Source organism: Elephantulus edwardii, unplaced genomic scaffold, assembly GCF_000299155.1.
Source record: "Elephantulus edwardii isolate Elephantulus edwardi_28Jun2011 unplaced genomic scaffold, EleEdw1.0 scaffold00032, whole genome shotgun sequence".
NCBI lineage: Eukaryota > Metazoa > Chordata > Mammalia > Macroscelidea > Macroscelididae > Elephantulus > Elephantulus edwardii.
In genome coordinates this window covers 18,285,024-18,298,746 of record NW_006399782.1, presented here as the reverse complement: position 1 = coordinate 18,298,746, position 13,723 = coordinate 18,285,024, and the positions used below count along the sequence as shown (strand labels likewise).

The window sequence follows — 13,723 nt, the reverse complement described above, 5'->3', positions numbered from 1 at the left end:
ATACAGTGACTGGGGTAATGGGGGAGGTATGTAGGAGTCAGTGAGACTGGCTCAAGGTAAGACAGGCTTCAGAGCTGCTGTACATAGGGTCACTGTGAGTCATAGGCAACTCAATGGCACATAACGACAACAACAACAACAACGACACATTCTAAGTCAAACCATTTGAAAAGCACAGATTCTGTTTAGAAAAAAGAAACAAACAATAACCTCTTCAATTTTTTTAAGAGTCAGTTTGAATATATTGTATATATCTGCAAAATCCTACTCAAGTTTAAAATGGCAGGAAAGATTCACCTTTTATTATTTTTCGCTTGTTTGTTTGTTTGCTATTCCAAATACTGTGATTTCTGTAGTTATGTGTTCTCCGATCTGTGGTGCATCTAGGCAAAGAATTAAGTATTCCATGAAGGCATCTATTTCTGACTATATTTCATAGGTTCAGATAATCTTATTAACATTTAATAATTATGTAAATGTAATTCACAAATTCTTCTTTTCAAATGTGTCCATCACTTGTCTCTTGAAAGTTCTGTAGGCCGTGACACCTCATACTAATAGGATTATTGTGATTTTCCCCCTGTGTTCTTAAAGAAACAAACTGTTTTTTCTTTATAGAGATGAAGACATAATTTTTATTTTTACTTTTAACTTGGAAATTGTAACATTTTTATAATCAGTGGTGGTAACAGTTAATTTTCTATCATGTTAAAAATAATATGGCATCTTTGCAATGCATAAAATATTCCCATTTCTCCAATCTCCCTATGTTCCTTATCTTTTTCACATTCCTCTAGTTTCTTATTGGTATGCAATACTATTCCTGCTAAATAAATGAGTCAAGATTAAAATGCTGATTTATCTCCGTAAACAGGTTCCCCTCCCACCCCCTAATCACATGAAAAGAAAGAATGGTACTGGTGAGTCGCGTCTTTTTTTTTTTTTAAAGCATACTTGCCTCTACATGTGAACTCAAATTTTAGCTGATTTTGTTTCAAGAACTACTTTTTTAAAGAGTAGTCTAAGTTTACAGAAAATGTGTTCTGGAAATCTAGAACAATTCCATATAGTCCTTCTGCACCTTGTACATTATTTGTTTGATGCATAACTTTCTGCATTGTTGTATTTACATTTGTTATACAGAGCCAATATTGATAAATTATCATTAGCTAATTTTCATAGATTACATTTGAGTTCCCTTTTCATACTGCACATTTCAATGAGTTTTAACAAATATTTTTCATCATGTGTCCATCAGGCATATTCCACTATGCTAAAGAACACCCTATCTTTTAGAAAACTTGATGGTTTTAATACCTCTATAGTTTTGCCTTTCCCAGAATGTGACCCAGGGACAGATTGCCTCTGCTTAACTTGCTTCCTGGGTACTCGGTTTCTGTTGTTGTTGTTGTTAGGTGTCATTGAGTTGAGTATGACTCGTAGCTACACTATAAACAATAGAACTGACCATGTTCTATCTTGTGTCATCCTCACCCTCTCAGACGTACTCGAGACCGTTGTTGCAGTTACTGTGCCAATCCATTTCATTGAGAGTCTTCCTCTCTTTAACTGACCTTCTACTTTTCCACATATGTTGTCCTTTTCCAAAGAATAGCCTTTCCTATTGTGAACAGGGAAGAAGGATCAGTAATCAGAAAGCATGGACTTGGTGACAGAAATGAGGCCGGAGTCAGAATGATAGAATTCTGTACAACCAATTACCTATTCATTACAAGCACCTTCTATTAGAAACATAAATGGCAATGATACACATGGACTTCACCTGATGGTCTACACAGGAATCATATTGACTATATCTATAGAAGAAATCACTGGAGAAGCTCAATAGCAACTGGGAAAATGAGGCCAGGTCCTGATTGTGGAATAGACCATCAACTACTCATATGCAAATTCAAACTGAAGCTAAAGAAAATAAAATTATATCCACAAAGAACCAAAGTTTGACCTGAGTCTGTCCCAACAGAATTTAAAGACCATCTCAGAAACAGGTTTGAAGCCTAGAACACTCATGAGTGAAACCAGATGAGCTGTGGGACAATGTCAATTTTGAAGAATGAAAAAAAAAATCACTACAAAGACAAAAGATAAAAAAAAGACAAACATAGATGTCAGGATTGACTGAATATTGTACTAGAATGCCAAGAAGCCAAAGCAAAGGGAAGAAATCAAGAAGTCAAGGATATGGACAGAAGATTTTAAAAGGCTGCACAGGGAGACAAAACAAAGTATTCTAATGAAATGCTCAAGGAGGTGGAATAAAAAAAAAATCAAAGAAATGAACTCGCTCAGCATTTCTTAAGCTGAAAGAACTGAAGAACAAATTCAAGCCTCAAATTGCAATACTTAAAGATGTTGAAGGTAGAATGTTGAATGACTTGGAAGTATCAAAAGAAGATGAAAGGCACACACCGAGGCACAGTACAAAAAAGAGCTTGCTGACAAAGGAGAATTTCTTGAAACAGTGTATGATTAAGGGCCTATGGTGACGAACGAGGAAGTTCAAGCTGTCCTGAAGGAATTGGCAAAGAATAAGGCCACAGAAAATGATGGAATACCAATTAACATGTTTCAGCAAACAGATGCTGCCCTGGATGCATTCAGCCTCACCAGGTTATGCAAAGAAACTTGAAGAATAGCTATCTGGCCAAATTACTGGAAGAGATGTGTATTTGCTCCCATTAAAAACAAACAAACAAACAAACACAAAACCAAAAAAAAACAAGTGACCCAAAAAAGTGTGGAAATTATCGAACAATATCACATGAAAGCAAGATCCTGATAAAGATTATCCAAAAACAACTGGAACAGTACATCACCAGAATGAACAGCCAGATGTATAAACTGGGTTGAGAAGAGGCAATGACACTAGGGACATCATAGCCAACATTAGATGGATCTTGGCTGAAAGCAGAGTGTACCAGAGGAATGTCAAACTGTATTTCATTGACTATAACTGTGTGAATCACAATAAAATGTGTCTAACCTTGAGAAGAAAGAGGATTCCAGATCACTTAATTTTCTCATGCAAAACCTATGCTTGGACCAAGAAGCAATAGTCTCAACAGAGCAGGGAAACATTGCATGGTTCAGGATCAGGGAAGGTGTGCATTAGGAATGCATCTCCTCTCCATATCTTTTCAAGTTACATACAAAACAGATCATTCAAGAGGCTGGATTTTATGAGGAGGATTGTTACATCAGGATTAGAGGAAGACTCATCAATAACCTGTGTTATGTAGATGACACAACTTTGCTTGCTGAAACTTAGCAGGTCATGAGGTATTTGCTTGACCTTATGCAGATCAAGGACTGTAGTCTTCTATATGGATTGAGGCTCAACATCATGAAAACAAAGATTCTCACCACTGGGCCACTTAGCAACTTCATGATGGACAGAGAAGAGATTCAGAGTGTTGATAACTTCAGCTTGCTTGGTTCCCAATCAATACTCATGGCACTAGCAGTCAGGAAATCAAAGGACAAATTGCATTGGGGAAGTATGCTGCCTGGGAATTCTCTAGAGTACTGAAGAGCAACAATGTTAGTCTTGAAACTAAGGTGTGCTTCATGTAGGCTATGGTCTTCACAAAAATATACTATGGATCAAAAGCTGGAGAATAAGGATGGTAGAAGAAGAATCAATGCATTTGAGTTGTGGTGCTGGAGAAGAGTGGTGAGCATACCATGGACTGCCAGGAGAGGGTGAAAATGGACTGCTTCCTGAAGACAAGGATTTTGAGGGTTCATGTCACATACTTTGGGCACATGTCCAGGAGGGACCAATCCTTGGAGAGGGGACATCATGCTTAGAAGGGTGGAGGGATAGCACAAGAGAGGATGACCTAGGATGAGCTGTATTGAGTTGTTGATAGGAGAAGTGGGATTAAGTCTGTCAGAGATGAAGAGATTGGCTCAAGATAGGCCAGATTTTAGAGCACAGGGTCCCTATGAATCACAGATAACTTGATAGCACATAACAACAACAATCAACAAATCCAAAATATGTGAAATAAAGTTTCATCATTTTTGCCTCTAAGGAGCACTATGGCTTTTCCTTCTCTAAGATATATTTATTTGCTCTTTTGCCTGCCCTTATCTGAAATTGTCCATTTGCCCCCAGTTTCCACACTGGAGATAAGGTCCTGGACTGAAATACGAAGGCCCTCCATCAGGCTCATGTCTCCAGTTTGGAGACTGAGAGAAGTGACTGGATTCTGAAAGGTGGGCTCTCTTGTTTTGGTTGAAGATTGAGTGTGGAACACTTGGGTTTTTTGTTGTTGTTGTTGTTTTTCTTTTTGTTTTTGGTTTTTTTTTTTTTAATTGTTTACAGCCCTGGGCTTAGTGTTACTACATTTTGGAGGAACATTCTTCTAAGTGGTAGGTATTCTTCTGTCATTTTGCTGTACTGAAGGCATCTGGGTTTGCTGTGACGCTGAACCTTGTGCTTTTGGGGTGTCAAATGCCATAACGGTTCTGGGTAGACAGCGTTTGGTTAAGGCAGGTATGAAAGTGGGAGTGGCAACCACTTCCTAAACCCACATGCCTCATGAAACTCTATGAACTTAGAGAATCAACAATAGTTACAGAAAGGCTTCAGGTCTTTTGTTCATAGGGTTGCTATGAGTTGTGCTTGACTTGATGGCAGTCAACATCAGGAATTGTGAATTTGAAAAGGGACTTTGATTTTGTAGGAAGGTGCTGTGGGGTTGGGAGAGAGATGATACTAAACATGTCTGGAAACAGAACCTTTGATGTGGTGAATTAACTGTGAAATTGGCTGCTACAGACTAGTAAATAAGCACAAGTAAGCTGTGTTGACCTTGTTTAATTTGCAATCTGACACTAAATGCCAGATTGTTGGAATGATGCACTATGTATCTGTTTCAGACTGATTTCCTTTACTTAAAAGAGACCTGGTGGTATAGAGGGTAATGCATTAGCCTGAAAACTTAAAAATCAATTATTTAAATCCAACAGGTGCTCTGAAAGAGGAAGGTACCGGTCTCTTCCTGTGAAGGTTTATGGTTTTAGCACCCAACAGAAGGTCACTATAAGTCTATTTAAATTGACAGCAGTAGTCCTTTACTTTACAATAAGCATTTAAATTTCTTCTATGCCTTCTCATAGCTTGAAAGTTTATTTATTTGAGTTCTTGTCTGAGAAGTTAAAAATTATCATCAGGATCTTCAAAAATCTGGAAATTGGGGCACATTAACTTTTATGGGTTATCTCCCAGGTCACAACTCTGTTGTTTGAGCCTCGTCTCTGAGGATGATCGTGGCAACCCAGAAATGCTGCAATGACTGTCGCACTGAAGGGCATGGATTCTTGGATGTCAATGTGATACCAAATCTCCAAATAGTCTTCTCTTAATGGTAGCACAAACAGATGGTGTAAAACAAGAGACAGCGTCAAGGCGAGAGGGAGGAAGTGGATAAAGTTTCATGAGTGCACTACCTGGAGAATCTCCAGTGACTCTAACAAGGAGATAAGGACATTCTAAGCACAGGCAGGAAGGGGGATCTCGTCATCAAGACATTGTGTTTTTATGTGTGGTAGAGTCAGAACCAACTCATAGCTGACCCCCTAGCAGGGGCATTAGAGGCTGTAAATCATAAAAGAGGAGATTACCCATCTCTTGCTGAGAGGTTTCTGGTAGTTTTGAACTTCATATCTTAGGGTTCACAGTGCAACTCCATACCACTTGGGTGCTAGTGCTCCTTGGTCAAGATACAAAATAAAAGCCCCCCAAACACAATTTTCTTTTGTAGTTCAGGTGAGGGAAAAAATCATACCAGTTATGAAATTAATTGATGAAAATAAAACATTCAGCATCCTTCTGATTTCTTTATAAGCATGGTTTTATACATATTGTTATTGCTGTGAACCATCGAGTTGAAATCAACCCATAGTTGACTCTTCAGTGGGTTTTCCAATACAGCTTAATCACACGAGAAGAGATTGCCAATCTTTCTCCTATTGGGCAGCTGGTGGATTGGAACCGAGTGTATTTGGAAAGGCAGCAGAGCTTCTGACCACTAGGCCACCAGAGTTCTTGACTGAACTGCCACAATGGGCTTTTGAGTATCAGCAAGTATGAGGATGGCACAAGATAGAACAGAATTCATATCTTTTGTATTCCAGAGGTTGTAAATTGCAGAGGGCTATTTCCCTTTTTCTTCTGAGGCGTAGGTAGTGGATTCAAATTGCCTGACTTAGAATTGCCAGTGCAACCTCTTACTAACAAGGCCACCAGATCTTCCTAAATAAATATGGAAACATATAATTTTAATATATATGTATTAAGTTATATATAATTAATTATATTCTTCTGACAATCATTAAAGAAGGGTGCTGTTCAACTCCTGAAAGGTGAATTCATTTCCAGCCCTGAATATAATATGTTGAGAGTGAAACACCAATTGGGACTTTTATGGATAAGTGAGACTGCACCAACATAAAGTTATTAAGATGGAATCTTCCTTTTGAAAATCTTATTCTATCCTAGAATTTAAAATGAAATTTGGCTGGAGGTGACCCCATTTTTTTTCCCTTTAGTCTTGTTCTGTGGTCCCAAAGGGAACAATAGTCAAGTGTAGCTGTTTTATCTTTTCCTTTGGCACTGAGGGGGAGCTGATTGATAACAAGCATTTGCATTTGGAGATACTGAGATGATAAGCTACTAGAGAATTTCATTCTTCTCATAACTCCCTGAAACATATGTACCAAGTGTGAGACAGGTCTAACTGCGAGACTGTGTGACTGGGTACAGCGAGCGTAATGTCCACATTATTAGAGATGTGCATAGTTGCACATCTAGAAGCTTTTCTGTACTTTTGCATCTATCATTTTTAGTCTTGTTATTCTAAGTTTCTCAGTGTTATCCATAAAGAATTTATTAGAATTTTTTCATAAACACTAGTAACAAAATAAGAAACCTGCCTTGCCCTGGGACTTTAATTTTTTGTGTGTGGTGGTGCTAACATCTAGATAATTAAAGGCACATACAATAAGCAGGCTTACCTCTTCTGGTGGAGGTCTGTGATGATCACAGACAAGAGAATTCTTTCATGTGTTTTTCTTTTGTACAATGTAACGCCCTTCCCTCCTCCCTGTCCACTCCCACATCACCACCTCTCCCCACAATATTCAGGACCTAGTTTACTACTTGGCACTTAATTAAAAATATTCTGGAAACATTTGTTGATGATGAATTTAATAATTATTCTATAGCACAAACATAGGCTTCTGTTTTGATTAAGAAATTATAATTACCTTATTACAAATTATAAATTTGTATTATAAATAATTACATTATTTGTTAGTTTTATCTTTTACACATATTTCTGGTGTTGTTCATGAACAGACTGAAATATTTCTTTTATGATCACATTTAATGAATGCTATTGGGCTCTCTTCATGGCTAGGGATATCTATATCTATCTATCTATCTATCTACCTACCTACCTACCTATCATCTATCTTTCTGTCTACCTACCTACCTGTCTTTATATCTATCTATCTATCTATCTATCTATCTATCTATCTATCTATCTATCTATCTATTATCTACATCATCTACCTACCTACCTACCTATATCTAGTGGCCTTATAGTAAGAAGTTGTGCCTCAACTCCATGGTTCAAATTTACCAGTTGCTTCATGGGAGAAGAATGAACTTCTGTTTAGTTTGCTGCCTTTGAAAACTCATTGAAGGGTCGTCTGTGGATCAATTTTAACTTAATGGCCCACAACAACAATAATAATAACAAACACAACATATTACAACTGGAAGGTCGATGTTTATGCTAATGTAATTTGCTGTTTTTATAATATTTCAGATAGGTTATTCAATGTAAAATAAAATAAAAGCTTAACCATTATACTGGGTACCCACGGTGGACAGTGTTGGCTGGAGCTTCCCGACTAAATCAAGCCTAGAAGCAGGAGCAGCATCCACTTCTGAAATGGCTTGCCTCCAGAAACTCTATGTATGAACAGTGCTCAGGCCGTTCTTTCATAGGGTCGCTATGAGTCGTCTACGACTTGACAGCATCAAACAACATCCACCATTATACACAATTTCCAAGGGTTAATACCAAGATCAACTTTATCCAAGAAATAAATCAATACTAATACAGACCTGGTAGGGAAACATTTATCCTTTATAATTTTGCCAAGATGCATTAGTTTTTTGGTACTAAAGACATGCAACTAATTATCAGAAGAAAGCTGGCTGGAGTCACAATGTACTAACAATCAGAACTCCAAAGTGAGCATATACCTGAGTTTAGTTTACAATCACTGCCAAACAACTAGTTAAAGGAATACTGTAGAATTCTGTTGCATTCATGCAAAGTATTTATGAAATATTAAAAGATGTGTTACATTGGGAAACTCAGCTGTCAATGACCTCTCTTATGTACTAAAAAGCAATGATGTCAGTTTAAAACCAAGGTGAACCTGATCTAAACCACATTTTTTTTCAGTTGCTTCCTTTGCATCGGAAAACTGGACAATGAATAAGGATAAGAGAAGAAATAATTACAGTGAATTGTGTTAGAGAAGAAAATGGAATATTCCATAGACTGTCAAAACAATAAGCAAGCCTGTCTTGGAGGAGGTGCAACTTGATTGCACCTTCTAGGCAAGGCTGTTGAAACTTTACCCCCAACACATACACATGGTGATGTTATCAGGGGGAACAGCCCTTGGAAAAAGACATCATACTGGGAAAAGTAGAGGGTCATGAAAAGAAAGGAAGAGTCTCCACAAGATAAACTGACACTGTGACTGCAACAATGAGCTTGAGCATATTGAGACCATGAGGATAGCAAAGAATAGGACAAGGTTCAGCTCGGTTATTCATAGGGTTTTTTGAGTCAACTTGGTGGTGCCTAACAACAACAATAATAATAATTATTAAAATTTATCTTTGTAAACAACATATGCGTAAAATAGGTTACACAAGTGGATTCATTGTTGTTGTTGTTGTTATGTGCCATCGAGTCGTTTCCGACTCATAGCGACCCTATGCACAACAGCCCTAAACCCTGCTCTATCCTGCGCCAACCACACTGCCTCTGACACACCCATCCCGATTGCCCCAGTCACTGAATCGATCCATCTCATAGAGGGTCTTCCCCTCCTGCGCCGTCCCTCCACCCTCCCAAGCATGATGTCCCTCTCCAAGGACCCGTCCCTCCTGGCAACATGTCCAAAGTATGTCAGACGAAGCCCCAGAATCCTTGCCTCCAAGGAGTAGCTTGGTTTAATCCTCTCCAAGATGAATCTGTTTGTTTTCCTGGCAGTCCATGGTACATTCAGTACCCTTCTCCAGCAACACAGCTCAAAAGCATCCACTCTCCTTCGGTCCTCCCTAGTCATTGTCCAACTCTCTGATGCATAACAAGCGATTGCAAAGACCATGGCCTGTATCAGGCGCACCTTAGTCTCCAAAGAGACACTGTTGCTCCTGAGTACCTTTGAGAGGTCCCTAAGAGCAGACTTTTCCATCGCGATACGCTTTTTGATTTCCTGACTGCTGGTGCCAAGAGCGTTGACTGTGGAGCCGAGCAAACTGAAGCTGTGAACACTCTCAATCTCTTCGTCATCCATCCTGACGCTGCCAATTGGTCCAGTGGCGAGAATCTTTGTGGATTCATAGCTGATTAAAAACTTCCTTTAGCATGCCAATGAAATGATTAATGTAACTTTTAGGGAACTCCTCATAAACACTACAATCAAATTCACTGATTATATGGAATCAACTGACATAGCTTAGAACATAAGATAGCAGTAATAACAGTGACTGTGTACTGTGTATATGTTAGGAAAAATTAGCTGTTAGAATAGAATCCAAAAAGTGAGTTGTTATTCTGGTTTTTTTAGGCTTATATATTTCATGCCCTGGTGGTCTAGTGGTAAGAAGTTGTACTGCAATTCCAAGGGCACATGGTTTGAATGCACCAGATTCTCTGTGGGACAAGGACGGACAATTTCCTCCTGTTCAGTTCACTACCCCTGTAAACCTACTGGAGAGTCGGTTATTGGTTTATTCTGACTCAACAGCACACAACAGCAATAGTAAGTATCTGGTTCATTTCTCTGTGTCTTCCCTTGTTCTGTTGATACCGTGCTGATCACCTTCTTATTGTGCATTTTCTTGTCCTGAACCCAGCATATTGTGTTGCTGTTGTCATCTTAGGAGATGTCAATGCCTAGTTACTGATTTCTTTTCCTCTCCTTTCCCTCTCTTCTCATGCCTGGTAGCCATCAAAGCATGTTTCCTCCTGTGTACAAACATTTCCTTAGCTTTTTGTCATAGTGGGTGGGTGAGTTCTACTTTGAAACTGACATGTACCATCCCTAATTCTGACACCACCCCTCTCTTTTTTATTTCAAAGGAATTTTTCAGTGAATTTGTGTTTTGATTACCCTTTGTATAACAAGAATTTGAAGATCATTTCCTTTTAAGATTTTGACAACACAACAAATCCACAATGATCCAGTGCAACAGAGATAAATATAAAGTCTTTCCTTTACAAGAAGTAATGATATAAACTCAAAATGAGAAATACATGTCTCATTAGCCTTCTATGTGAAATCACTCCCAGGCTTTAGCTGATGGTGATTGTCCAGCCATCACCGTAGATGTGGAAATGAAAACTCACCAATTAATTAAAAACCTCTTGAAACTTATTAAGGTTAAGTTCACATAGTTTTTACTTTTCATGCATTAATTTCTCACTATATTACTATCATTTACTCAGGAAAAATTATTTTTTCCTCTTTCTTCTGACTCCCTCCAACTGTCAAGAAAAAGGAACCACAACTTTTCAATCTCCAGATAAAGATGGATTTGGTTCTGCGTCAGAGCTATGTAACAGGTTTTTTCACCCATCTCTCTCTCACACAGAGATCAAACCAAAAACTAGATCTCCAGCCTTTACCCAACGTCACCAGGACAGAAAAAGAGTAAATCTTCAAGGAAGTGAATGACTTTCTGTGTGTCAGAGTTGATAGTTACTGGTTATCCACCCCAGTACTACCTTAGCTCCAGTGTATTTAGAATTATTCCAATAGAGCTTGTTAAAATGTAGATTTCTTGACCTCTCACCCAAGAGATAGTGTTTCAGTAGGGCTGGAGTAGGTTCAAACAGCAACAATTTAAAATAAACACCCCAGCAGATTCTGTTGTGTGTTCACACATTTACTAATTAATTCTATGTATATTTGAGAGCAGTAAATACGCCCTGGGCACCCTTTAGGGTTCAGCAGCAGGACCCAGAACACAGCAGTGAATGTAGGATGGGCAAAGTTCATGCCACCATGGGACTCTTACTCTACTGCAGGGCATCAGAAAACGATCTCATAAATAGGCAAGTAATGAACTCTCACATAGTAACCATGCTGCAAGAAAATAAAATGTATAATGGGAAAAAGATAGTAAACAGTACGTGCTATTTAAGCGAGGTTGTTCAGGGATAGCTGATTCAGACAGAAGCCTTAGTGCTAAGTTTCTGTATGAATATATGAAGGAAGGCATAGGTGCAAAGCAAGGATAGAAGCATTAAGGTGGAAAGGAGCTTGTCTGCCTTGAGGACTAGAATGGCAGACAGCATGCCTCTAACAGGATTTCCTGTCTGTGGTATTATTGGTATTTGAGGCTAAAAATTATTTGTTGTGTCAGGCTGCCTGCTCACTGTAGGATTTTAGGGGTATTCTTGGTATCTGTTAGACCTTGGTAACATCTACCTAGTTGTGATTCTTAGAATTGTCTCCAGATATTGGCAATGTTTCCTCGGGAGGAAAATCACCTCCAAGTGAGATCTACATGGCTAGAGAGAACTGTGGGAGAGGGAGAATGATGCAGGAGATAAAGGTGATAGTTGTTGTTACATAGGCATCATTAGATGCTATCAGGTGAACTCCAGGTATTAAAATCAGACTAAAGTCTTGTCTGAACCTATCTGAGCCTCACAGTCTTTGTTGTCCTTGAGCCCATTTTGCAGTTCATCTGACTACTGAGTGGAATATTGAGAGAATGGGAAATAAAAATAGTTACCTGTTGTCCAATTGCTATGTGAAACCAACAGAGAGATGATGAATTTTGAAATGGTGCTTAGTAGTGAAGATAGTGGGAAGATACAGGATTCAGGTAACATGTTGGATGTAACCCTGATAGTACTTTCACACTTTGAAAAACAATGCTATTGACTCTTGCTATTGAAAATGTGATCCAAAGACTAGTGGACTCATTGTCACCTCAATACTTAGATGTAAAATCTCAGGTCTCACTCTAGACATGCTCAGTGAGAATCCTACAGATTTTAATAAGATCTCTCGATGATTGCTATACTTGTGCATATATATGTTTGAAAAACACTGCTTTGGGCTAAAACTTATTTATAAGAAAATAGATATTTTCAAAGAAAGAGTAATTTATATAAAGTTACATGGATATTCTGGGGAAGAGTCAAAACTAGTTCACCCATATCCTGGTTCAGTATCCCTGGCAGTGGCCTGTTTGGTAGGATAACTCTTATATCCTGTTTTAACCCTCCCTTAGAGAGCTAGAATTGCAAGTCAGTCCTTTTAATTCTCATAGGATAAGAAAAGTCACCCTTCGGAAAAATAGACAATTGAAATTCCTCCAGGGAAGAACGAAAGATCATCAGTATCAATTAAAAAAAAAAGGCATTTGAAAACCATTTACCAAGTTGTGTTACTGGTGCTCATAAAGCTGGCTTCATTTGTCAGCTCAGAGTGTTAACAATGAACATACAAAATAAAACCTGTGACAAGTAATGCAAAGATGGGGTGTGGGGGGATGGTGATGATGAAGATTATTTTAGGTTCCCATGGCTTTCTTCAGGTATATATGGGTGACAGGAATCTTCCGGCTCATGAGCTGGAGGATTTGCAATTTGAAGGATGTTTCTTTTTCCTTCCCGTGAAGAGGGATTCTGGAAAGCTGAGTATCAGTCTCCTTGTCACTATCATCCTCTTCTCTGGCTATCCACTTTCTCACCACCCCCCAGAGAAATGGACCATTTGCCAGATATTCCTCTCCTCCAAACCTAAAGTGCAAAATAGCTACTGTCCTTTGTGATAGCTCCTGCAGAGCTAATATGCTGGGCTTATCCTATATGGGGGCCCCCATCATAGCATAACTCAGAAAGTCTGGTTTGGAGGATGAGCTTGAGGGGAAAGAAGGATAAGAAAAGTGACACAAATCCTCAAGCATGCTTCTCATTCACCAAGATACTGATCTCTTGCTCTGACTCTCACGAATGCTAGACTAGCCTTGCCTCCTTAGAAGCCCAGGGGATATGCGCTGATCCACTTCTGCCAAGGGACTTCTATGATTTCCTGGAGTTAGCAGGTTTATAAAGGACAGATAAACCAACCACGGCATGAGCACTGTGGTTGGCGGCCAAGGAGATTGCCACAGGCTCACATGGGAAGGAGGAAACGCTGAGTGCCTTTTTAGGGCTGGATGTGAAATTGCGCTTCTCTGCAGGGGACTGGCCTCGGAACACACAGCTTCTGTCATTGCACAGCTGTCATCTGCCATTAGCAGGATCCTGACAGGAACATGTGGAGGTACCCATTGCTTCCCGCCAGCAACCAGAGCTGATGCTGTGACGCAGGGACAGGAAGGGTGTGTGTGTGTGTGTGTGTGTGTGTGTGTGTGTGT

At 39.1% G+C, this 13,723-nt stretch overlaps 1 protein-coding gene across 2 annotated transcripts in view; it reads right to left on the bottom strand.

Annotated features, from left to right (window-relative positions):
- The window catches only part of LSAMP (limbic system-associated membrane protein), a 1,002,858-nt gene that overhangs the window by 297,445 nt on the left and 691,690 nt on the right, over window positions 1-13,723 (bottom strand). The window lies entirely within an intron of this gene.